Source organism: Calliphora vicina, chromosome 2 (assembly GCF_958450345.1).
Source record: "Calliphora vicina chromosome 2, idCalVici1.1, whole genome shotgun sequence".
Taxonomy (NCBI): Eukaryota; Metazoa; Arthropoda; class Insecta; order Diptera; family Calliphoridae; genus Calliphora; species Calliphora vicina.
The window spans coordinates 121,760,353-121,785,959 of NC_088781.1; the positions used below are offsets into that span (position 1 = coordinate 121,760,353).

The 25,607-nt window shown below is 31.3% G+C and overlaps 1 pseudogene; it reads left to right on the forward strand.

Annotated features, from left to right (window-relative positions):
* The window catches only part of LOC135950823 (mucin-2-like), a 28,931-nt pseudogene extending 17,710 nt beyond the window's left edge, over positions 1–11,221 (forward strand).
* The last annotated feature ends 14,386 nt before the right edge of the window (positions 11,222–25,607 follow it).

The following is a 25,607-nucleotide window of genomic DNA, read 5'->3' on the forward strand; positions in this document are numbered from 1 at the left end:
GTCATGGAATGTTACGAGGGAAATTAGGTGTTTTTTAGGCCCAATAGAAATTGAGGTTGTAAATAATCATACAAAAAAGTAAATTTTAAACAAAAACTTTTTATTTGATACATCAATTCCTGGCATAAACATTTGTAAATGATTTCGGGGCTGTTCTTGACGATGCGCATTCTGGTTGTCTACTTTGGGCCACTTTTACGAGCATTGATGGTAGTATGTCAGGGATAACGCGAACATTGATGGACTCCAAGCCGTCGATTGTTACTGATTTATCAGAAAAAAAAGAGAATTCAATCGAGAGATGTTAAGTCGCATTTTCATGGCTTTTGGCGATTCTTAAAAAGACTCTTTCACAAGCAGTGGTAACATAAATAAAATCATTGCCCAATATTACTTATTTTCAATACCAAAGAAACTTTATAAACAGAGAGTATTTGTAGAAATTTTCCGCAGACAGACATGCGGCCAGATGGACAGAGGGCTTATAAACAAAAATCTACATGCAGGCGTATTTGTACTACAAACAGTCCTTATTGAATATAAAACCTGGATATAATGTTTTCGTACATAACAATTAGCACCACAATTTTTGATTAAGCTGTTTTCTTTTTAATCTTGCTCGAATATTGAATTTTTATAACATTATTGTAACAAGTATTCACATATATTTTTATTTTATTTAGTATTTGTTTTATTTTTAAAGTGCAACAATGTTGCTAAGATATTTGTTTTGATTTTTTTTTATAACCAAAACAATATTGGAAGCTGATAAATATATATGGAACTAGCTTTCAGCTAATTTTTGTTGCTATATGATAAAAATTCATTCTTTTATTTTCTTCTTCGTACACAAATATATAGAAATATTAAAAATACACTATAAAATGTTGTCTATTTTTTTGCAAAACAAAATAAATCCATTAAAAAAACATTTTTTCTCTATAAAAATATATTTATATAAATGCAATTAATAAAAAAATTTCCAAAAAAAAGTTTCATATGCTTCATATATAAAGCAGGAGTAATTCAACAAAAATCGAACACATTGCCATCAGCAACATGAAGACTATTTTTTGTAAGTAATATTGCAAAGAAAATACTTCAATAAAACTTATTTTAAACTTTATTAAATGGTGATATATATTTATAAATTTCTTAGTTTTATCCTGTATTCTACTGGGCTTGGCCGCTACCACCACCCATGCCGTACCTGCTGGCTGTAGTGGTCCCTGTTGTGGCGTCGACAGTGGTTACGCTTTAGATCCTGTTAACGATCAAGTTTACTATGAGTGCAAGGACAATTGCGTTATCTCAGAGAACAGCTGTGAGGACAACATGATGTTCAATTTGGAAACATTAAAGTGCAGTGCTGCAGAAAGCTGTGGAGAAGCTACAACGCCGAAACCGCCATGTACAGAAACCACAACACCACCTTGTACAACAACAACAACTTGTACAACAACTACCAAGGCCATCACGACAACAACTACAGAAACCACAACAACAAAGACCACTACTACACCAAAAACAACAACTACAAAAACCACAACAACAAGTACCACTACTAAACCAACCACAACAACGACAACATGTACAACAACAACGACAACTTGTACCACAACAACTACCACATGTACAACAACCACCAAGACCATCACTACAACAACAAAGACTACTACTACTCCAAAAACAACAACTACAAAACCCACAACAACAAGCACCACTACTAAACCAACCACGACAACTTGTACAACAACAACTACCACATGTACAACCACAACTTCGACTACAACTACAAAAACCACAACAACAAAGACTACTACTACCCCAAAAACAACAACAACACAAACCACTACAAAACCTACCACAACAACGACAACTTGTAAAACAACAACTACCACATGTGCAACTACCACTACAACTACAAAAACCACCACAACAAAGACTACTACTACTCCAAAAACAACAACTACCACATGCACAACAACAACTTGTACAACCACAAAGGTTATCACGACTACAACTACAAAAACCACAACAACAAAGACTACTACTCCAAAAACAACAACTACAAAAACCACAACAACAAATACCACTACTAAACTAACCACAACAACAACAACTTGTACAACAACAACTACCACTTGTACAACAACCACTTCAACATGTACAACAACCACTTGTACAACCACAACCACTACAACTACAAAAACCACTACTACACCAAAAACTACAACTACAAAAACCACTACCAAACCAACCACAACAACGACAACTCGTACAACGACTACTTGTACAACAACAACTACCACGTGTACAACAACAACTTGTACAACCACCAAGGTAATCACGACTACAACTACAAAAACAACAACAACTACAACTACACAAACCACTACTACAAAAACCACTACTAAACCAACCACAACAACGACAACTTGTACAACAACAACTACCACATGTACAACAACAACTAGTACAACAACACCTTGTACAACCACTGAGGATATCAAGACTACAACTACAAAAACCACAACTACAAAGACTACTACTACTCCTAAAACAACAACTACAAAAACCACAACAACAACTACCACTACTAAACCAACCACAAGGACGACAACTTGTACAACAACAACAACTACCACATGTACTACTACAACTTGTACAACCACCGAGGCTACCACGACTACAACTACAAAAACCACTACTACTCCAAAAACAACAACTACAAAAACCACAACAACAACTAGCACTACTAAACCAACAACAACGACGACAACTTGTACAACAACAACTACCACATGTACAACCACAACTTCTACAACCACCCAGGCAATCACCACTACAACTACAAAAACCACAACAACAAAGACCACTACTACTCCAAAAACAACAACGACTAATACTACGACCACTACTAAAACAACTACCACATGTACAACAACAACTACAACATGCACTACCACAATCAAGGCACCCTGCGTTACAACTAAAGCTCCTTGTGGCGCTGCAACAACAACCAAAGCTCCCTGTCCACTTGCCAATGCCGTTGCCCTAAACCAACCAGAACCTAAGGAACCTTCTAATTTTAATTTGTACACACGTTTTGCATGCCGCGACAAGGCCGATGGCTTCAAATTGGTTTCGTTAACGAATTGCAATGATTTCTATGTTTGTAGCAAGGGTGTAGCATTTCTCCTCAGCTGTGGCGATAAATACTTTAACGCTGTGAAAGGCATGTGTGATTTGCCACAAAATACCGACTGTCACATAAAGACATTTTTAGCATAATGGAAACATAATTCTCAGGTCAAAAGGAATCGCTGACAAAATGATTATTGATTTTAAAATGGATAACTTAGTTTAAAATTGGAATTTATGAATTTAAAAATAAAATATGATTATTAATAAATAAAAAAATATAAGCAGAAATTAAAATATTATTATTTTGTGTAAAATAACGGATGTGTTAATTTAGGCCGTCTAACTTCTGGAAAAAAAATATTGAGATACTTATTAAGAAAGACAGTGTCCAAAAGAACATTAAAATTGGAACAATAAATTATGAATTAACTGTGTTAATTATGTTTTCGGAAAAATTTTAGCATATGCTGGTCCCAAAAGCCTTGATAATTGCGTTGAAATCTACACTGCAGGGTAGATAAGAAGAAAAGTGTTAATAAAGGTATAGATGTAGAAATACTGATAGATATTAAATTAAATTTCGTTATAAAAAAAATAGGTTAAATAAAAAAATTCTGTTTATATATTACGGTATCTGTTTTATGCGTTAAAATATGTTTTAGTTAAAATTTTCGATTTTTACCTCTTTTATACGTTAAAATATATTTTAGTTAAAAATTTAAATTTTTACCTCGACTTTATTTAGTTTTTCGCAAATATCTTTCGAAATAGTTGCCAAAATTTGTTTCAAAACAGAAGTAAAATTTTTATTTTTAAAATCTCAATGCAAAGGGTTCAGTAATTTAGAAGAGACAGGCGGAAATATAATCAGATTCAAAATATTTAACAAAGTATGAAAAATTAATATATTTGACAAAAATTAAGCTTAATTTGTTTTTAAATTTTTGTCGAAAAACCGAAAAGCTGAAGAAACCTGAAACTGGTCGAAACGATTTTCGTTTCTGGATAATCTAGTGGGAGTTGTAGCAAAAGAAGCCAATAATTTTTGATATCAGGAACGACATACACAGATACATATATTACGGAGTGTCTTCAAAAACGGCTTTTATCTTTCTTCAAAAAGAGGACAGAGTGCTGGAAAAAAGTCCTTGAGTCATATTCAAACAATATTGTAAATTTTGTACCACGGGCGTCAAATCCACCCAACTGTCTACACCAACTAAATGAGCAAAAACATTTGTCTTTTAAAATTTCAATAATTTATATTCGTGAGTGATTTTCAAAATGGGCCTTATATGGGAGCTATGACCAATTATATACCGATCACCATGAAATTAGGTCATGTGATTTAGGTCTCTATGAAAGTTATTTATGTTGAATTTGGTGTATATACCGACACACAGTGGGACAGAATCGAAATTTTTTGGAAATAAATCTGGCATTTCTAAACGGCTGGTGCGATCGTGATAAAATTTGAACTGGGCATAGCCAAGGAGTATTCGAGTTTAAGTTATTAAAATGGGTCCCACAAATAATCCTGGGGCGGCGCTATGTACAACCACTGAGGATATCAAGACTACAACTACAAAAACCACAACTACAAAAAGCACAACTACAAAGACTACTACTACTCCAAAAACAACAACTACCACATGCACAACAACAACTACCACATGTACAACTACATCTTGTACAACAACCGAGGCTACCACGACTACAACTACAAAAACCACGACAACAACTACCACTACTAAACCAACCACAACGACGACAACTTGTACAACAACAACTACCACATGTACAACAGCCACTTTTACAACCAATATCGCAACTACAAAGACCACTACTACTCCAAAAACAACAACAACTACTACCACATGCACAACAACAATCAAGGCACCCTGCGAAACAACCAAAGCTCCTTGTCCTCTTGCCAATGCCGTTGTCCTAAATCAACTAGAACCATCTGAAGATTCTACTAATTTTAATTTGTACGCACGTTTCGTCCCGATGGTTTCAAATTGGTTTCATTAACGAATTTCAATGATTTCCTTGTTTGTAGCTAAGGTATAGCAATGCTCCTTAGCAATGATCCGACTGTTATTTAAATAATCTAACAAAAGGAATCTAACAAAATAATTATTGATTTTAAGAAGGATAATTTAGTTTAAAATTGGAATTTATGAATTTAAAAATCAAATATGATTATTAATAAAAATAGAAATATGAGCAGAAATTAAAATATTATTATTTTGTGTTAAAATAACACTAGTTTACATGGATTTTGATCATGATTTGAAACATATATGGGTTTATTATTTTAGGCCGTCTAACTTCGGGAAAAACTTATGAGATACTTATTAAGAAGGACAATACTGAAAATAACATGAAAGTGGAACAATAAATTAAGAACTAGCAGTGTTAGTTCTGTTTTCAGAAACATTTTAGCATATGCTGGTCCCAAAAACCTTGATAAATTCTTTAAAATATATACGCTGCACAGTGGGTTGAATGGTACCCAAAGTGGCGATTAATTCATAGAAGCCGTAGTTTTAAAATATTATATTTTTTTATTGATGAGTTATTATAAGCACATAAAAACACAGCATTTTAGAAAAAAAGGTTAAAAAAAAATTTTTTTTAACCCTTTAAGCGCATTATTGTTTTTTTGGAAAAAAAGACCTTAGTTCACAATTTATGCTGTAACTTTGGAATGGAAAGCGATAAATTTATGAATTAAATTGGAAATAAATGCATACTTAATATGCTATTAAAAAATTCAAAACATAAATTTATTATACATATGTATTTACATACATTAGCATAAATTTAATTTAAAATCTAATTTTTGTTTTTCACAAAATTTTATAAATGTACAAATTTTTTAAAAAAAAAAGCCACAAAAGACAATGTTATAAATTTTTGTAATGAACAATCATAAATACATAAAAACACAACTTTAAAAAAATGTAAGAAAAAAATGTTTTAACCCCCAGTAAGCACCAAAGCCCCAAAAATTCAAGCACTTGAACATTTTGTTGGAATTTGACTTGAATGCAAATGTAATTATGTTTTAAACTCGAAAAATATTTGAAAAATTAATATTTTTCAAACAAAAAACATATGGCTTGAATTTATGTTTCCTTTTTACTGGAGAATGCTATTGAAATAAAGTGTAATACAACTAACTGTAATTCAATTGCTTAACTATAATTAAAGGCTTGAATTATACTTGCATTCAACTTGAATTCCAGTAAAAATGTTTATTGGGCCTATTCTGTATCAGAATAGGTTTTTTAGCAAGAGGAGTTCTTTCACTATAACTTAAATAAGTAAAAAACCTCAATAAACCCGCACGAGTTTTTTTCTGTATATAGAAGCTGAAAGTTCATATTTAAGAGCATTTAATGGAATTTACCCGATCTCGCAATGATTTTTTTTAAACTCAATCTATATATCGAAAAAACCCCAATAATGGAGAACTTTAAAAAAAATCTTAAAAAATATTATCAAAACATTTATCTAAACAAAAATTATTTATTTATGTTCCCAAATACCTGAATTTGGTGGTTCCATTTTAATATTTCTACTTTTAACAGATTTAATAAAAATATAAGCTGTCGAAATATCACAATTTTCAATTTTAACCACAGCACGCAAAATTTGTAAAAATTATTTGACTTTGACCGCTCACTGCCAATAAAGTAACTCACAACTGTAATTTTAGCAGTTTGTGATGTATTATTTAATGCACTTTAACCCAATACCAAACATGACTGAAACAGATAAAGTTCAGCTTTTGAATTAATCGCCACTTTTGGTACATTTCAACTAGAGATGCTAATCGGGACTGATTTTTGAAAATCCCGGGGATCGGGAATTGGCAAAGATTTTCGGGAAATCTAAAATCCCGAAATTATAAGAAAGAAACGTACATAATTATGTCTTTACAATTGAAAGTAATTTTTTTATTTAGCAATTAATTTTTATTAGACACTAAAAAGCATACTATTGCATCTATGGTTTCGTCTGCCATTCTGGAACGAATTTTGTTTTCGACATATGCTGCTGGCGAAACCTATCTTTCATATTGGCAAAACCGTTTGCAAATACTTATAAAAAATCTGCAAGTATTTTCCTCTTGTTCCTTCAGAAATAAAGTGATCTATTTCTTTTGCAAATTGCAAATCTACATTATAACTTGGTTTCGTTATTGTTATTTGGGTTTTTTACATTTATTAATAATATCTTTTAGCCTTTGAGCAATTGAAATATTTTGAGATAAAATCAATTTCGTTTTAAGAGGATTTAAATTTAGTTTTGTTAGATAACTTACAACAAAATGTGAAGAATTGATTTTCCAGAGCCCCACTCTAGGAAAACCAAAAATACCGCTTTCCTTTGTTAACTATGTTGTAGCAGGAGTTGAGCTTAACAACTTTGCTGAACATCACTTTGCGATATTCGGGCATGTAGAATGTCAAAATGCATAAAATAGGCACACAAAAATGACAATTTCCCCTATTTATTTATGAAAAACGGGATTTGGAATATCCCGAACATCCCGGGATTTAAAATTAAAAAATCCCGGGCTTCGGGGTTTAAGAAGTCCCGAAAACCCCGGTATTTTCGGGAACGGGATTCCCCGTTTGGCATCTCTAATTTCAACCCTCTGTGCGCTGGGGTAGATGGCAAAATGATGTACAAACGAATCTTACAGAAAGCCATAAGTTTTCAGATAATTAAATTTGTGACTCCCTGTTTACATGTTTACGATACCTTAAACTGGAATGTATAAGCTTTCAAATAAAAGTAGATGGAAAATAAATCCAAGTTTTTCTTAAAAGTGTGACGTATATTTGGGAAACAAAAAATACTTAATCAAGTAGCCTTTTTTAAAAGTATGTGTATCTTTTAAAGAACAAAAAAGAAACTGAGAAATTTCCTGAAGAAAATACTGTAATGGTATAAATGGCCTCCGATTACACTTTTTATTTATTAATTACTAGATATACGGAGGGCTTAAATACAAAAAAAAATCTATCTGTAGGGCTATTTGTACTACTGATAGTCCTTATTGAATATAAAACCTCGATATAATGTTTTTATAGCTAATAATTAGCTTCAGAATTTTAAATTTCGATGCGTCCTTGACTTTGATTAAGTCGTTCTCTTTTTAATCTTGCTCAAACATTGAATTTTTATAAAATTATTATTACAAATATTCAATTATATTTCTATTTTACTAAAAAATGTTTGCTCAACCATAATGTTGTTAAAATATTGTTTTGATAAGGGCCTTGTAGAACAATAAAATTGCATTAAAATAATTTGGAAGAAACCAAAAAAATAAATATCTCAATGTCAAAAAAGAAATCGAAATGATAACAATATCGGAAGCTGATAAATATGTATGTAACTAACTGTCAGCTACTTTTTGTTGGTAAATGATAAGAACTCATTTTTTAAACAAATATAAGTAGTAAAAATCCACTTTAAAATGGTGTTTATGTTTATTTTTTTGGGAAACAAAATAAATCAATTAAAAGAAACATTTTAGCTATATAAGAAATATACATTTATGTATATAAATTCAATTAAAAACAAATTCTGCAAAAATTAAATAGGTTTCATATATAAAGCAGGAGGAATTTAACAAAAATCGAACACATTGGTATCTGCAACATGAAGACTATTATTGGTAAGTAATGCTGCAAAAAAAAACATAAAATTTTCTTAATGATGCTATATATTTATAACTTTCTTAGTTTTATCGTGTATTCTACTGGGCTTGGCCGCTACCACCATCCAGGCGGCCAAATTAGACAGTCAACTTTATGCCAAATACCTGTGTCGTAATAAGGCAAATGGCTTTAAAGCTTTAGTACCAGGCAGCTGCTCTCAGTATTATGAATGTCAAAATAGTGTATCACAATTACGTGCCTGTCCTCGCTTCTTTGATGCCCTGCATCAAATCTGTGTAACCAAGGATACTGGCTGTATGGAGACATTGGCCGGTGAAGTAAATGTACCTGCTGGCTGTAGTGGTCCCTGTTGTGGCGTCGCCAGTGGTTATGCTTTAGATCCTGTTAACAATCAAGTTTACTATGAGTGCAAGGACAATTGCGTTCTCTCAAAGAACAGTTGTGAGGATAACATGATGTTCAATTTGGAAACATTGAAGTGTAGTGCTGCAGAAAGCTGTGGAGAGGTAACAACACCGAAACCGCCATGTACTGAAACCACTACACCACCTTGTACAACAACAACAACTTGTACAACAACCACTTGTACAACCACCAAGGCCATCACGACAACAACTACAAAAACTACAACAACAAAGACCACTACTACACCAACCACAACAACGACAACTTGTACAACAACAACTACCACATGTACAACAACAACTACAACATGTACAACCACAAAGGCCATCACGACTACAACTACAAAAACCACAACAACAAAGACCACTACTACACCAAAAACAACAACAACGAAGACCACTACTAAACCAACCACAACAACAACAACTTGTACAACAACACCTTGTACAACCACTGAGGATATCACGACTACAACTACAAAAACCACAACTACAAAAACCACAACAACAAAGACCACTACTACTCCTAAAACAACAACTACAACCGCAACAACGACAACTTGTACAACAACTACAACATGTACAACAACCACTTGTACAACCACCAAGGCCATCACGACTACAACTACAAAAACCACAACAACAAAGACCAGTACTACACCAAAAACAACAACTGCAAATACCACTACTAAGCCAACCACAACAACGACAACTTTTACAACTACAACGACAACTTGTACAACTACAACGACAACTTGTACAACAACAACTACCACATGTACAACAGCAACTACAACATGTACAACAACCACTTGTACAACCACCAAGGCCATCACTACAACAACAAAAACCACTACTACACCAAAAACAACAACTACAAAAACCACAACAACAACTACCACTACTAAACCAACCACAACGACAACAACTTGTACAACAACAACTTGTACAACAACAACTTGTACAACAACAACTTTTACAACAACAACTTGTACAACGACAACTTGTACAACAACAACTTGTACAACGACAACTTGTACAACAACTACTTGTACAACAACAACTTGTACAACAACAACTTGTACAACAACAACTTGTACAACAACAACTTGTACAACAACAACTTGTACAACAACAACTTGTACAACAACTACTTGTACAACAACAACTTGTACAACAACAACTTGTACAACAACAACTTGTACAACCACTGAGGATATCACGACTACAACTACAAAAACCACAACTACAAAAACCACAACAAAAAAGACCAATACTACTCCAAAAACAACAACAACTACAACCACAACAACTACAACTACAACTTGTACAACAACCACTACCACATGTACAACCACAACTTGTACAACCACTGAGGTTATCACGACTACAACTACCAAAACCACAACTACAAAAACCACAACTACAAAGACCACTACTACTCCAAAAACAACAACAACTACTACTAAAACAACTACCACATGTACAACACCAACTACAACATGCACTACCACAATCAAAGCACCCTGCGTTACGACTACAAAAGCTCCTTGTGCCGAAGTAACAACAACCAAAGCTCCATGTCCTATTGCCAATGCTGTTGCCCTAAACCAACCAGAACCTAAGGAACCTTCCAATTTTAATTTGTACACACGTTTCGTGTGCCGCGACAAGGCCGATGGCTTCAAATTGGTTTCGTTAACGAATTGCAACGATTTCTATGTTTGTAACAAAGGTGTAGCAATGCTCCTCAGCTGTGGCGATAAATACTTTAACGCTGTGAAAGGCATGTGTGATTTGCCACAAAACACCGAGTGTCATATAAAGAAATTTTTAGCATAATGAAAAAAGACAATTCTCAGGTCAAAAGGAATCACTGACAAAATGATTATTGATTTTAAAATGGATAAGTTAGTTTAAAATTGGAATTTATGAATTTAAAAATAAAATATGATTATTAATACATACCTAATTAGAAATATGTGCAAGGTTGTAAACTTCAGATTGTATATTTCATGATTTGAAACATTTATGGTTTTGTTAATTTGGGCAGTCTAACTTCGGGAAAAACCTTTGAGATATTTATTAAGAGAGAGAATACAAAAAATAACATTAAAATTGTAGCAAAAATTTAAAAGTCTTTATTCTGTTTTCAGAATCATTTTAGCATATGCTGGTCCCAAAAACCTTGATAATTCCACTCAAATCTACACAGTAGTGTAGATCGGAAGAAAAGTTTTAATAAGTCTGTTTCTTTTAAAGTACTGGTACGATTGTAAAATCATTTACAAACAAATCGTATAGGAGTTTTCAGGAAATTAAATTTGTGATTCCCTGTTAGAACACGAAGTGAAATATATGGTGACAAACCTTTATGTTGTTTTTCGCAAATGTCTTTCGTAATAGTAGTGAATTTTTTTTTCTAAAAACATTTTCTTATTTCCCATAACCTCCAAACTGTTAAGGAAAATCTGTTTTTCCAAAATCTCAATCGGCCTAGTCTTGAAAAATAATAAAGTCATCTGACTTTATCCATTCAAGCATGCTAAAATTTGATAAAAAATTTAATTATGGAGAATAGGTTCTTTATAGTCATACAAATTTTGAAATTGGTCAAAATTTTTCAATTCAATATAAGAATTTTTAAAATATTCACAACAATTCTTTCAACTTTTAAAGCGATGCATAGTGGTAGAGAAAAACAAGTATGAAAGTATAATACCCTACACCAAGTAAAAGAGCAAAAACATTTTTCTTTTAAAATTTCAATAATTTATATTTTTGAGTGATTTTCCAAATTTGATCGAAATATCTTAAAAATTTCGAACTGTACTCTGGGCACAAAGTTTACGAACATCTGCACAAACGCATTATACCCTCACCACTATGTTGGTGTAGGGTATAGAAAGAGGGAAATAAATCTGTATTGAATGATTTGGATGTCCGATTTCACTGAAATTTAAGACGTGCAAAGAAGAAGTATTTTCGAGTTTAAGTTTTGAATTTTGACCTCATGAGCGTACTCGGGGTGCGGCCAGGATTCCCCAAAGTTGGGCACCTCGGGTTTGTTCAGTTTTTAAAACGATAATTTTTCTTCTTATAACGTAGGATATATTCGCATTTGGGGTGTTGAACTATTAATCAGAGGATTGCGGGTTCAACATTTCAACATTTTTACCCACCCTACAGAATTTTTTTATAACAGCGGATCAAAATATTTTCCGATTTTCTCCATTTTTCTTTTACTTTATAATTTTTATGTGCTTGAAATTCTCCATTTCGTCCCTTATATTAATTCAATTAGAAGTTCTTACAAAGGATTATTCACAACAGACTGCATTTCTGTTTCAAAAAAAAAAAAAAAACAAATATTAAAAAATAGCAAAAAAGTAAGAAAACATAAAATTAAGCAAATTAGCCACTGATTTCGTAAACATAAGTCTGGCAAGAAAAAAGGGGAGGGAATTTGAATTTCTTGCTTTATTTCGTTAAATCCTCCAAACACAAGCCAACAAACAAACAAAATTAACACATCATTTCTGCTTCCTTTAAGGCTTTAAGAGCTAAACATCCAATCTTTCACCCTTCTCCCCCACAAACTTTTCAGCCTTATGAAATTGGGAAAATGTTTCGCAAAAGAAATCTTATTTTATTATGTCATAATAATATAAGCGACATCTTGTGTTGATTTCAATTATTTGCCCTTTTTTCAAAACAGAATAAAAAAAAACACTGAAAATATGAAGAGAAAAATTCTGTCTTAATGCCAGGCAGTCTTTAATTTTATTTGAATTTTTGTGCTCCAATTGTCAAGGGATAAATTAGTGGTTACATTTTTAATAAAGGCCTCTGCCCCATTTCCATTTCCAACTTCGTCTGGGATTGCTTGACATTTGTTGATATTTAGCTAAAGGTTTTAAAATTAAGATTTTTCAAGTGAACAATCAGGAACAGTGGGGCGAGGAATCTCGACAGATGTGCCACTATATAAGATAACAATGATCCCATAACCTAAAGAAATACTAAATTAATTCAGCCTAACCACAAAAGCCTTAAAGTCGATTTAAAATCCAAATTTGAAACAGGATTTAAAATTCTGTTTTATTATTTTAAAATAAACTTATTATTTTGAAAATAATTCTTAGTTTTAGTGACAAATTTATACATTTGTACCCAATTGATTTGAACTTTTGGTTTAGCACCCCACTGTCTGCATCATTGTTCTGCTGCAGAAATTATTCCAGCAGCATTTGCTCATAATTTTTGTTTTCTTAAATTTTATTTAACACCCGCTGCTTTATTGGTTTCTTTTCTTACTGGTTTCTTTCCATTTTTCTTCTACACTTTTTTTTACTACTCTGTTACACTTGCTTTCCCACTTGAATTCAATTATTTATTTATTTTATTTCTATCCCAGCAAATAAGTGCAAACACAGCCTCCATCCCCAGTTATACTTAAACTTCAGCTGTGATTTTAATATTTATTTTATTAATAGAAAATTATCATAGTATTAGTTGCATAAGCTCAAGAAAAAAATCTAACACAAAAATTAAATAAAGAGAATAAATTCTGCATTAAATTTTTGGAAAAGTGTGACATTATTTGACATGTGTAACAATTTGTTTTCTTTGCCAAATAGTTACACATATAACAGGGGGTTAAATATTGAAAATGGTGGTGGAATTGTTAATGGGGATTTAAAATAAAATCCATCACAGTGTTAAACTTATTAACTGGTAGATATTTCACAAAACAGCAGATGTTGTGAAACAGTATGTTCATATGATTTGATCTAATTGGATTTTATATTGAAATATTTTAAAAAAAATTTTATGTTGTAGTTAGGGCATCAAGAATATCAAAATTTGTAGAACATATTTTTTCATGGGTTATATTGATATCAAAAAAGTTATTTTATGACTTTAAAAATAAAATTCTACTTAAAACTGTTATTTTTCAATGTAAAAATAAAAGTTCGGCCAAGTTATTAAAAATAGAGTTTTAATTTGTCGTCAGAAAATAAAACTCATTTGAAGAATTTTATTTTTCCCGTCGGAAAATAAAACTCATTTGAGGAGTTTTATTTCTTCCGTCAGAAAATAAAACTCATTTTATGTAAATTGACAATTAAAGCTTACCGCTGCACATTAGGTCAAATGACACCTTTTTCTGTGCAAAAGTGTTAAAATCAAAGTGCCGTTTTACATTTGTTTTTGTTGTTTTTTAATTAAAAACACTTCAAATAAAAGACTCCTGTTTTTGTTTGAGTTAAATGTCAAGCACCGTTACACAGCTATGCGTCAAAGTCAATAGATGTAATTTTTTTTATAAATGTGCTTGCAATTTCAGTACTGCTTGCTCAACTTTAAGTGCATGTTTCTCGAATTGTGTTCGCAACAATTCATTGGTATAAAATGGAAAATAAGGAGACAAGTAAGTATAAATGTATTTAAGTAAAGCTACTTTATATATATGTCCCTATACTTCAAAATAACTCATTTTCCTACATAACCTCAAAGCAAAAACTTTGACTTTTCGTAAGCGATAAAAAATTTTGACCCCATTTGACCTCTTTCAAATTTTAATAGTAGATTAAATAATAATTAGTAACCTCTGTATAAAAAACCTATCTATTTGAAATATGACTAAAAGACTGCACAGCAAAAAAAAAAAATTTATGCCGTTTTAAATTGAAGTTAACATATTTTCTGATGAAGTGGAGAAGCATATAACGCAAACAGTAAATTTTGTATACCCTACACCACCACAGTGGGTATCCCCTATTCCCCGTACAAATATGCTCCCGAAATTGGACTTTATTAGTCATAAATGTTTAATTTATAAAGGTACCAACAAAAATGTCGCTCCAAATAAATTTTATTTCATTTGGAGCGACATTTAATTTTTTAAAAATGATGGTATACACATACAATTCAACAGAAATAACTTTCATATAGAAATTTATCACACGACCTAATTTCATGGCGATCGGTCCATAAGAATATAAATTATTTAAATTTTAAAAGAAAAATGCTAAAGGCAAATGAGACATTGCCAAAGTTTCGTTGCAATCTATTTTACTGCATATTGCTGAAAGAATTGTTGAAATTGCAATGGAAGCGGAGAAGTCGAATTTTCCGACTTAATATAAAGCTGTTGTTATTTCAGATAAATTAATTTCTTAATGGATCTGAAATAACGCTTACAAAAGCGGAAACGTTCCACACTTCCACCTGAAGTAATTGAATTATTATGTTGCAGTGAACCCATGGAAGAATTTCACCTTACCCACCAAGACGATGAAATTAATGAAAGTGAAGATGACCTTTTTGATTTAAATTTACAAAATGAATTAGACTTAAGCAATTACTAAATGTTTTAGTATTATTAAAATAAATGAATGAATACAATGTATTGTGTTTACATTAATGGTTGCAAAAGGGTTAATTTTTGGTGGTTGGTGGGTTAAATTCCATTTTCTTTAATAGAATTATTCTTACTTATGAAATTCTTACAGGTTTTGGTTTGAATAACACGATTTTGTAGTCGTTATGAATTTAGCACAGAAAAAGTGGTCATTTGACCTATAGTGCGCTGGTCACTGTGCCGATTCTTATATTCCTTTCACCAAATTATACTTTAAAATTATTTTTTTAAAATATTTCCAAGTAAACAAATTTTTTTTTTTTTTTCAAAATTGTTCTAATTTTTTCCCAATTGTTTTGTAATTTTAACAAACAAAACTATTTTGCAAAACTATTTTGCTAAAAAATGTTCGTTAAAAAATATTTGTTCTGATTTTAACCCATTGTCCAACTTACTATATGTCCAACTAACTATTGCCTTATTTAGATCGTTGCAATGGACTTTGAAATATATGTCATTAGATATCCATATTGTCAATATTGATGACTTAGTAATCCACTTATAGATGTCACAGTATATTCCTTATATCTCAGCCATTTGTGGACCGATGTTGTCGTGGGCCGATTCCCGATGTATTGATGTATGAATCATGTGTGCAAGTTATTTGGTGGCTAGGGAAAGTTGATTTCGACATACAGGCGGACGGACGACATGGCTATATCGACATCACTATCTATAGCGATCCAGAATATATATGCTTTGTGGGGTCGCAAATGAAAAATGTAAAAATTACAAACAGAATGACAAACTTATATACACGCAGAGAAAAAATATAGTTGGGCATGGTACTGTAACAATTTCAATATTGTTACAAGTTTTTTAACTATATTATAGTCACATTAACCATTTACATGATTGTGGTAACCATAATATGGTTAATTTACGATTCACATGATTGTATCAACTATATATATGGTTACAGTAAACAAATATATGTTTGTGACAACCATTCATATGATGAAGGACTTATTATGGTGCTCTCGGCTTAAGGCTTATCATAATCTGAGAACAACATATGATAAAATTATTCATCATAAATATGGTTGCCACAAACATATATTTGTTTACTGTAACCATATATATGGTTGATACAATCATGTGAATCGTAAATTAACCATATTATGGTTACCACAATCATGTAAATGGTTACTGTTATTGTTAAAAATCTTGTAACACTATTTAAATGGTTACAGTAACCATGCCCAATTATATTTTTTATCTGCGTGTGTGCAAATTTCATCCCGATCGGAAGACATCGATTTAAAAGTTGGTTCACTCGACGTGAAATCCTCTATATACTTTGTAGGGTCGCAAATGAAAAATGTATAAATTACAAACGGAATGACAAACTTATATATACGAACAAAAACAAATGAATTTTATTTTTTCAAATGTGAGCATTGCACCCACAGTGTCAGCAATAAACCATTTGGTATTTCGTCAATATGGGTCTGAAAGATTCCTTCTTGGTTCCATCAGCACTGCTCAAAATATTGAACGTGTACCAAGACTATGTACATCAGCGAGGAGACGTTCGATACAACTAGGACTATCACGGCGGTCGCAGCTGAGAATTTTGAGTATATTAGATTTGTTCCCATTTAAAGTTAAACTTGAGCAAGAATTGAAGACATCAGACTACCAGCAACCTCTTAACTGTGCCATTCCTTTCCGTGAAAAAGCAGAGGAAAATCGACAATTTGATAATGAGCAATGAATCCTATTTCCTATTAAATGCCTATATAAACAAGTAGAACTGCAGGATTTGGTCTACGGAGAATCCAAAAGCAGTTCATCAGTGCATTGTATCGTCTGAAATCTATATCTATTGAAAATGACATTGGTTTTTCAATCTCTGGCAACGGTGGTATATATCAGACGGAAATGTTGGAAAATTTTGTAACGCTAGCTGTGGAAAACCATCCAAACATGTGGTTTCAAGATGTTGGAGCCACATCACATACTGTAGGTTCCTCACTGGCTTTGGTATGGGGCATATTCGGCAACGCATTATTTCGCACACAAGCTATTTTAACTGGCCTCCACGTTCACCGGATTCAACAGCTCCTGAAAGTTTTCTTTGAAAAACCATTCACCAAATAAATAATATTAGAAATTAACGAAAATATTTTTAGTGGAGTTGGCCGGGCATATAAAGGGTATTCCAATAGGGATAGTTGATAGCGGCCATATTGTCAAAGGTTAAAATATTTTTATCAAAATAGGAGTTCGGTTAACGTTCCGCGCGCTATTTTAAGGTCGCCATACTAGTTCTACCGAGTGTAATAGATAAATTTGAGTCCACTAGTTCAGTCATCAGACGAACATAAAATCTGATCTTCGATTAATCATAAGTTTATATAATAATATTAGATTATTGGAAATGTTATCGAAATATAACATTTTCTAGGTCTGCTGTCATATCTTGAACCACAGATTCGCCAATGTCAAACTCTCTATGTGTCCTTTTGTCTGTGTGTATACAGCGGCCCTTAAATTTTACCATATGCTCGTCTGTATACTAATAATGATTAGCGTTGTATCAAAGTTTTTCCAAATGCTGAGTTGAAATTATGTATTACTGGTTGTATTTTGAAGGCTCAATGGTATAATGTAGCCTTGAAAAAATATTTTCAAAACTGCCTCGAATCATAACCATGGACATAAACGGTACTGATTATATTCCATCGTAAACCAGTATAATCTTATTTCTGGCAATTTGTGGATAGTCACTGCTTTCAATTCTTCTTTACTTATGAAAAATATTATACCTTTCGGATCACAAGAACGTTTCGTTTGGGAAATTATGTACTATATTAGTGTGTCGAACTCTCAAACTGTATTGAACACTTCTAAAATACCTTTGGGTATAAAACCTGCCCGTATATGCAATCAGGGTCGGTATAAGCTTTCGAAACGTAATTTTGTTTGTTTTTTTCCTCAGAAATTTAACTAAAAATTCTTTGGCTGCTTTAGGTTTGGGAACACATTTTGCATTGTTCGATTTTAATGGTTTTGCAATGTAAATAAAGCAGTACTTCACTTTTTCAAACGGAAAAATGCTTTTAATTGTTCAATGCATTTGTTTCCAAATTTTTACCTTTGACGACGAATGGGACACATATGTCCCATGATTTTTCTCGTACAAGGAGTAATAGTTTTTAAATTTTGACAACACTTTAGTCTCGTAATGTAGCCTTTCTGAGTAAGAACCAGCAAAACAATTTTAAAAATTTCCAGCGGTAAATTCTTCGTCGTCAAAGGGTTAACTCGTAGCTCTATACGAATAAGCCACAAACCACAGCGGGCCTCAAAGCCAACATTACTCATGCCTTCGGTCAAATTCAGCCCGATTTATGAGCCAGAGTCATGGAAAATTTTATATTTCGAATGCGTGCCACCCAGAGAATCCGCGGCGGACATTTGCACAATACATAATTGCATCGGAAGAACTCTTAAACGAATAAAGAGTTTTTTTTTAAATAGGAAGCGCTTACTGAAAGAATCTTTAGCACTTAAATTAACACATCAAATATTTTTTTGAATGATGGCTTATCGAGTTACTGCACTTTCAATTCAAAATTATTTTAGTAAATTATTTTTTGCTTTTTTTTGCAATTCGAAATGGATTGTTTGACAGTTTGAGCTTCGATTGTTCGCAAGTCGATTTAAGGAACAGTAACTCTCACTAGTTATTTTTCATAAATTAATGAAAAAGTGAAAAGCACTAATACTGAATACTCATCTGAGCAACCAATAATTTCAGAATATCGTGTTATTTATCTATATCGTAAATTCATACGATTCATGAGTAATTTATATTTAAGGTGCAGATCATTTAGGATTTCTTAAAATCAAATGCAGGATTTAACTAGTTTTTTACACATTCTCTATCTTACAAGTCTTTATAACACAGCTTTCCCTTTTAAAATATAATGAAAAATATATCATTAAGCTTAAATAACTAAAATCCTACATTAATATTTCCAAATCTTAATCACAACATACAACTAAAGCTATTAACAACATATTTTCATTTGACCATATTAAACTTTACAAAAGTTATTTTCAAGAAAACACAGAGTATAAAAAAATGTAAATAAAAAGCTAAACTCAAAAAAGCTTGATGAAGGGCGTAACTAATTTTATGTTTACAAAGTCATGCAGCCACAAAAAAATAACTGAATCTGAGTCTAAAGCAAGGACATTAAATAAATGTGTAAGACCACAGTAATGACCCCTGATACAGACACACACAAACATTGACGATGTTAAATGCTGCATAAATAAGTCTGCCACAATGTGAAAGGGAAGCAGCTTTCCTTAAACAAGTACAAGAATGTGAATGCGTTATTGTGTGAGTGTAAATAGTTAGTGCTAGTACGAGTGTTGCATGAATCCCTTTTTAAAACTGTGTGGGTAGTTTTACACAACTTTAATAAGCCACACATGAGTGATTGTCAAGTTTATTACTACAACCAAAGTATTGCTAGAACACATGTATGTGTGGATATGTGTAAGCATAAGTCCTTGTGTTCAACAGGAACTCCCTTTCAATAAGGAAACAATAGTCATTGTTATAGCAAGCCATACAATATTATTATATTGTGTTCAGTTAGTTAGTGGGGTGCTAGCAACCAAAAACATGGAGCATTAACAGGATTTTCTGTACATTTTTTTTGTTTTGTTTTCAAGAGAAATTTTAAATTTTTTCAAAAAAATAATATTTCAAGTTTATGGGGACAAAATAAAAAGGTTTCTTTTAATGCTCTTAAGTATTTAATATGGCACATTAAGGAATTTAGTAGCTATGAGTATGAGTTGAAAGTAATTAAAGTTAAGCCACAAATAATTAAACTAACCTCAAACATTTGTAGAAGTGTATAAGAATGTTTTTCTCTGACGCCTACTAAGTATTTTTTTTAGCATTATTTTAAGGGTCATGTGGTATCATACTCAGTTAATTTTACTCATTATATTTTTTGTCTTTAATTTTTTACTGTTTGCCTTAAAATTTATTTTTTATTTATGAGTAAAAAACTGTATAAACTCACAATATTCTCTGCTGCTTAATTATTGCTTATAAATCTGTAGTATACTTTTTGGCAGTGTTTTTTTATTGACGAATGTTTGCATTTATAATCGGTAGATACAACAGTTCTTTTCAAGAAGACAGTGCTTCTCAAACTAAATAACAACATATCCAATTTTGATCGATTTTAGATCGTAGTATCGTGATCGGTGTTAACAGAACTCCCGATTTTCATGGCTCAAAAACCAAATTGAAAACCAACATTTATTCTTCGGTTATTGGTGATTTTCGTTTTGAACTATTTTTAGCAGTAAAATTTAAAAAAAAATTGAATTGGAAAACATACCAGAAATTGTATTTGAATTCAAACATAATGGTTTCTAACGGATGGTTTAAATTTGCAACATTTCTTTTTCTGGAAACTTCTAATTGTGGACAATGTTGTTTGCCGGACGATTAACAGCATTGAAGATGGTGCTGGAAACATCTGAATGGTAATGCAGTATCAGTCAGTCTAATTGGAAGCATTGTTCAGAAAAGATAAATTTACTTTCAGTGTGCTCTATAAGTTGTGAAATATAAACGTGTATTTGGAAAAAAACAAATAGTGAATATTTAAACTGGAAAATTTTGGTAATTTTCGGATCAAAAATCTGTAACAATTGAATGGATGAGGATTTTTGTAAGATTTTTTTTTGTTGAATAGGTGGGACTTTAAGCTTTAATATAAGTTTTTAATCATAAAAATCCAATTATAAAAAAAAGTTATGAACGGTTAAAAATACATTATTAATATTTTTTGAGTTTTTGTATAAAAGTAATAGAACTACCCAGCAAAAACTTTTCTTACAAATAAGCCGAAAAATAAGGGGAATTTGACGATTCAACTACTTATTTTTCTACTGTAAGAACTATATATAGTACCTCTAAATCACATATTTTTAAACCGATTTACAAATTTTATACAATTATGGGGAGACACCGAATTAGTCTTTCATAAATGTCTGAATATTTCATGACATTATGTAAGTTTTTATAAAAAGTTTAGAATTTTTTTATTTTTTTTTTCGTAATTTTTCAAATTCTACAATAGTTATTTTAATGTTTTTTATGAAAACCAATTTTTTTTGCATAGTGTTTTAAAGACAATTTTCTATGGACAAAAATGAGACACTACTTGTTAAAATCGGTTTATATTTGCAAAAGTTATTAAACTTTTTCCAAAAACTTTACCTTGTAAATTCAAAATTGTACAAAATTTTTTTTTTATACAAAGTTTTTTGTTTTTTTTATACATATCCCAGCAAAAACTTCGCTTAAAAAGCTACAATGTCTTTTTAATAATGTCTTTTTTAATAACTTACTTTTTAAGTAGTAAAGTCTAAAAAAACAAAATAAACAAACAAAACAAAAAAGCTGTTACTTTTTTTCAATTTGCCCATTTTTTGTCATTGCATGTTTATTTTTAGAAAAACAGAAAAGAATATTGCATTACTGTGTGAAAACCATTATTTGACGCACAATGAAATAACTAAGCAGTGGTGTAGTGAGTACAACAACAGACTAGCAAACGGTTGGTTGGTGGTTCGACTCTTGGCTGCGACTTATTTTTTTTTTTATTTCTTGTTTGCAAATACAAAATTCTATAAATAACTCTACTAACAAAACAACTTAATTCCGGCCAAAATATAAAGGATTACTTTGGGACATCGTGAACAAAAATAATGACTTCTTACAGTAGAAAAATAAGAAGTCGAATAGTCAAATTCCCCTTATTTTGCGGCTTATTTGTAAGTAATGTTTTTGCTGGGATACGCTGAGAAAATACTATAAAAGGTGTTAATGAAAAGTTGAATAACTTTTACAATTTTCATCCAGTTGAAATAATTAAAACACTGTTTTGTTAAGAACTAGATTTGCTTTATATATGGTTATAAATTTGTATAACCTATCATAGCAAAATAAGCTATGAAAAGCAACTAAAATCAAAAAAAAAATTGATAATTTTTTTTCTTAAATTTCTGAGTTGCCATTTGTTTATAAGCAACAAAAGGCAGCTAATTTTGATATATATTTTAGATAATAAGTTAAGCTTTAATTTTATGTTAAAACTAGATCGGCGGTTAACGGCTTCAATAGTTAAAATCCTAGTCAAAGTTGCGTAGGTAAGCCAAAAACCATTATATATTTTAAATTAATAAATTTTAAATCTGCTAACAATATATACAAAACTCTTTACAAATTAGAATCTGGACCCTTTTCAATAAGGTATAACAATTCTGAAAAAAATAATCATAAATATTAAAAATACGCCCTTGAATAAGGTATGATTTTAACTCCCTAAATCTTTAAAGTGGAAAGTAGTGTATTCTGTCGCCATTTTCGAATACTTCTGTTGATATAATAACTACAATTTTAGCAAATAATTATTACCTGACATCCTAACTTTACGTTACAATTTATTTTATGGTTAATTTCAATCAGTTGCAAAAATCATTTATGAGATGCATACCTTATATAATCCACTGTGTGTTATAGTGTAAAATTTAATAAAGACTTGTTAAAATTTTTAAACTACTAAACTGATTTTATTTGCAATCAAAAGTATCCTATGGAAATAAACCACCTTTTTTAAAAGGTAAAAATGTAGAAATATCTACATATTATATACATATTTCTAAATTGCATGAGGATCGGCCAATAACTGACCACAGCTTAAGGCACATGTCCGAAAATCACATTAACAAGCATAAATGCATTAAAAATATCGGTGTCAAAATACATAATTAGTCATAGCTGCCATATATCATGTGGACAATTCCACGAGAATGACAATCACGACTGAAAAAGCAAAAATACTCGAAACCTTTTTCAAAGATGATTTGAATAGGAGAAAACACTAAAATGTTACTATGTGAAAGTATTTATAAAAAAAAAATTTCAATCAGCATAAATTTACACTCAAACACACTCCATGTTAGAATCAACGGAGACCTATACTGTATAGATAGATTCGTATTGAAGCCGTCATTTTTCAACGAAAAAAAAAAGTTCGATAGAAAATCTTATAAAGAGATTTTTAATTAGCCGTTGTAAATAAAACTCATTTGAGGAGTTTTATTTTTCGCGTCAAAAAATAAAACTCTTTTGATGAGATTTATTTTTCCTGGCAGAAAATAAAACTCTTTTCGTTTATTTTCATATTTTTTCAGTATCTTTCTTTATTGAGCTTATTTGATATAATAAGTAAAATAATTTATATGTTTAAGAAACAAAACAACAACAATTTAATAATAGGAATCAAACAATAACAAATTAAAATGCCACTTGTTATACAGTTCACCATGAGTGGTATAGTTATTAATTCTGCAATTCTTCTTCACAAAATGCTGAAAAGAACAATGAAATAATAACAGTCACCTCATTCTGCACCACCCTATTTGTAACATTTAAATAGGATAAAAAGTCTAAAAAAGTCGTAATCACTCAATAGTTCTGGCGAAACCTTCGGACTCCAAAAGAAAGAAGTCTGAAACAGAGAAATCAGAGACAGTGAAATTATATTATATAAATATATGGGGGATTTCAAGTCAAGTGAACCTACTTTTAAAATCGATGCTTTCCGATCGGGATGCAATTTGCACCGAGGTTAGACCTATTGCATAGTAATTCAGACACAATCTTTCAAGAAGATCGGTCAAGAACTTTCTGAGTCATAGGTTTATAGTTTAGTTATAGTTTTGAAACTCAAGATATAAAATTGTTTATTTCTTTTTTGCCAAAATCGATTTTTTTCCAATTTTTTAAATTTTTTTTTGCTCAAAAGAAAGCTTAGGTCTATTCCTTTAAGAGCTTTTTGGTCTCTTAGTAGGATACGAGTGGAATATCTATCAAAATAAATATTTTATAACTCAAGACATAAAATTTTTTTGTTAAAACATTTACTTTGATACTATCCCTCTCACATCCTACTAAGAGATCAAAGGAATAGACCTCAGCTTTCTTTTGAGCAAAAAAAAAATTATAAAGGCCCTCTTTTGGAAAAAAAAATCGATTTTGCCAAAAAAAAAAAACAATAATTGTATATCTTGAGTTACAAAACATTTATTTTGCTATATATCCCACTCGCAGCCCACTAACCAACCAAATAGGTTTCGGTTTGTTGGAGATTGAGTTGAATAATAGATTCGGTTGTAAAAAAAAAAGATTTAAGTCGGACTATAATGATTTTCATGATCCTAAAAAAATCAAAAATTTCGCGGGTGTTTACTTACTTTTGAGGCTGTGTGTTTTCTAACCTCGATGCAAATTTCATCCCGATCGGAAGACATCTATTATAAAAGTTGGTTCACTTGACATGAAATCCCTCATATATATTAAATAATGCTCCATTAAAATGGTCCAATCTGTGTGTGCAGTTGCACCACCTAGATGGAGCCAGATATTTCAGTCACAATTTCTCAGTTTGTTGAAAATAGTTGATCTTGTAACTGTTTTGTTTACTAGTTAAGTCTCAGTAACATAGTTACACTCGACTTTCTTGAAAATTACTTATTTCGTTCACTACATCATTGAAGTTTAGGAGAAAAATAATGTTAATCTAATTGAATGTCTTCATTTGTAAAGGGAAATCTTCCAGTTATAAACCAAAATTTGATGTGGAGATGAAGATGCCCAGCAAAAACTTTACTTACTTAGTAAGCCAGCAAGTAATGTTGGAGCCAAGGGATAACTACTTATTATTTGACTGAAGCACTACTAATCTTTGTTCGAGATTTTTAAAAAAATCATGGGTAAAGCTTACAAATGTACTTACAATCAGTTAAGAAATATTTAGTAAATTCACAGCTAAAAAAAAACACCAAAAATATTGCCTTGTGTAGGAATCGAAC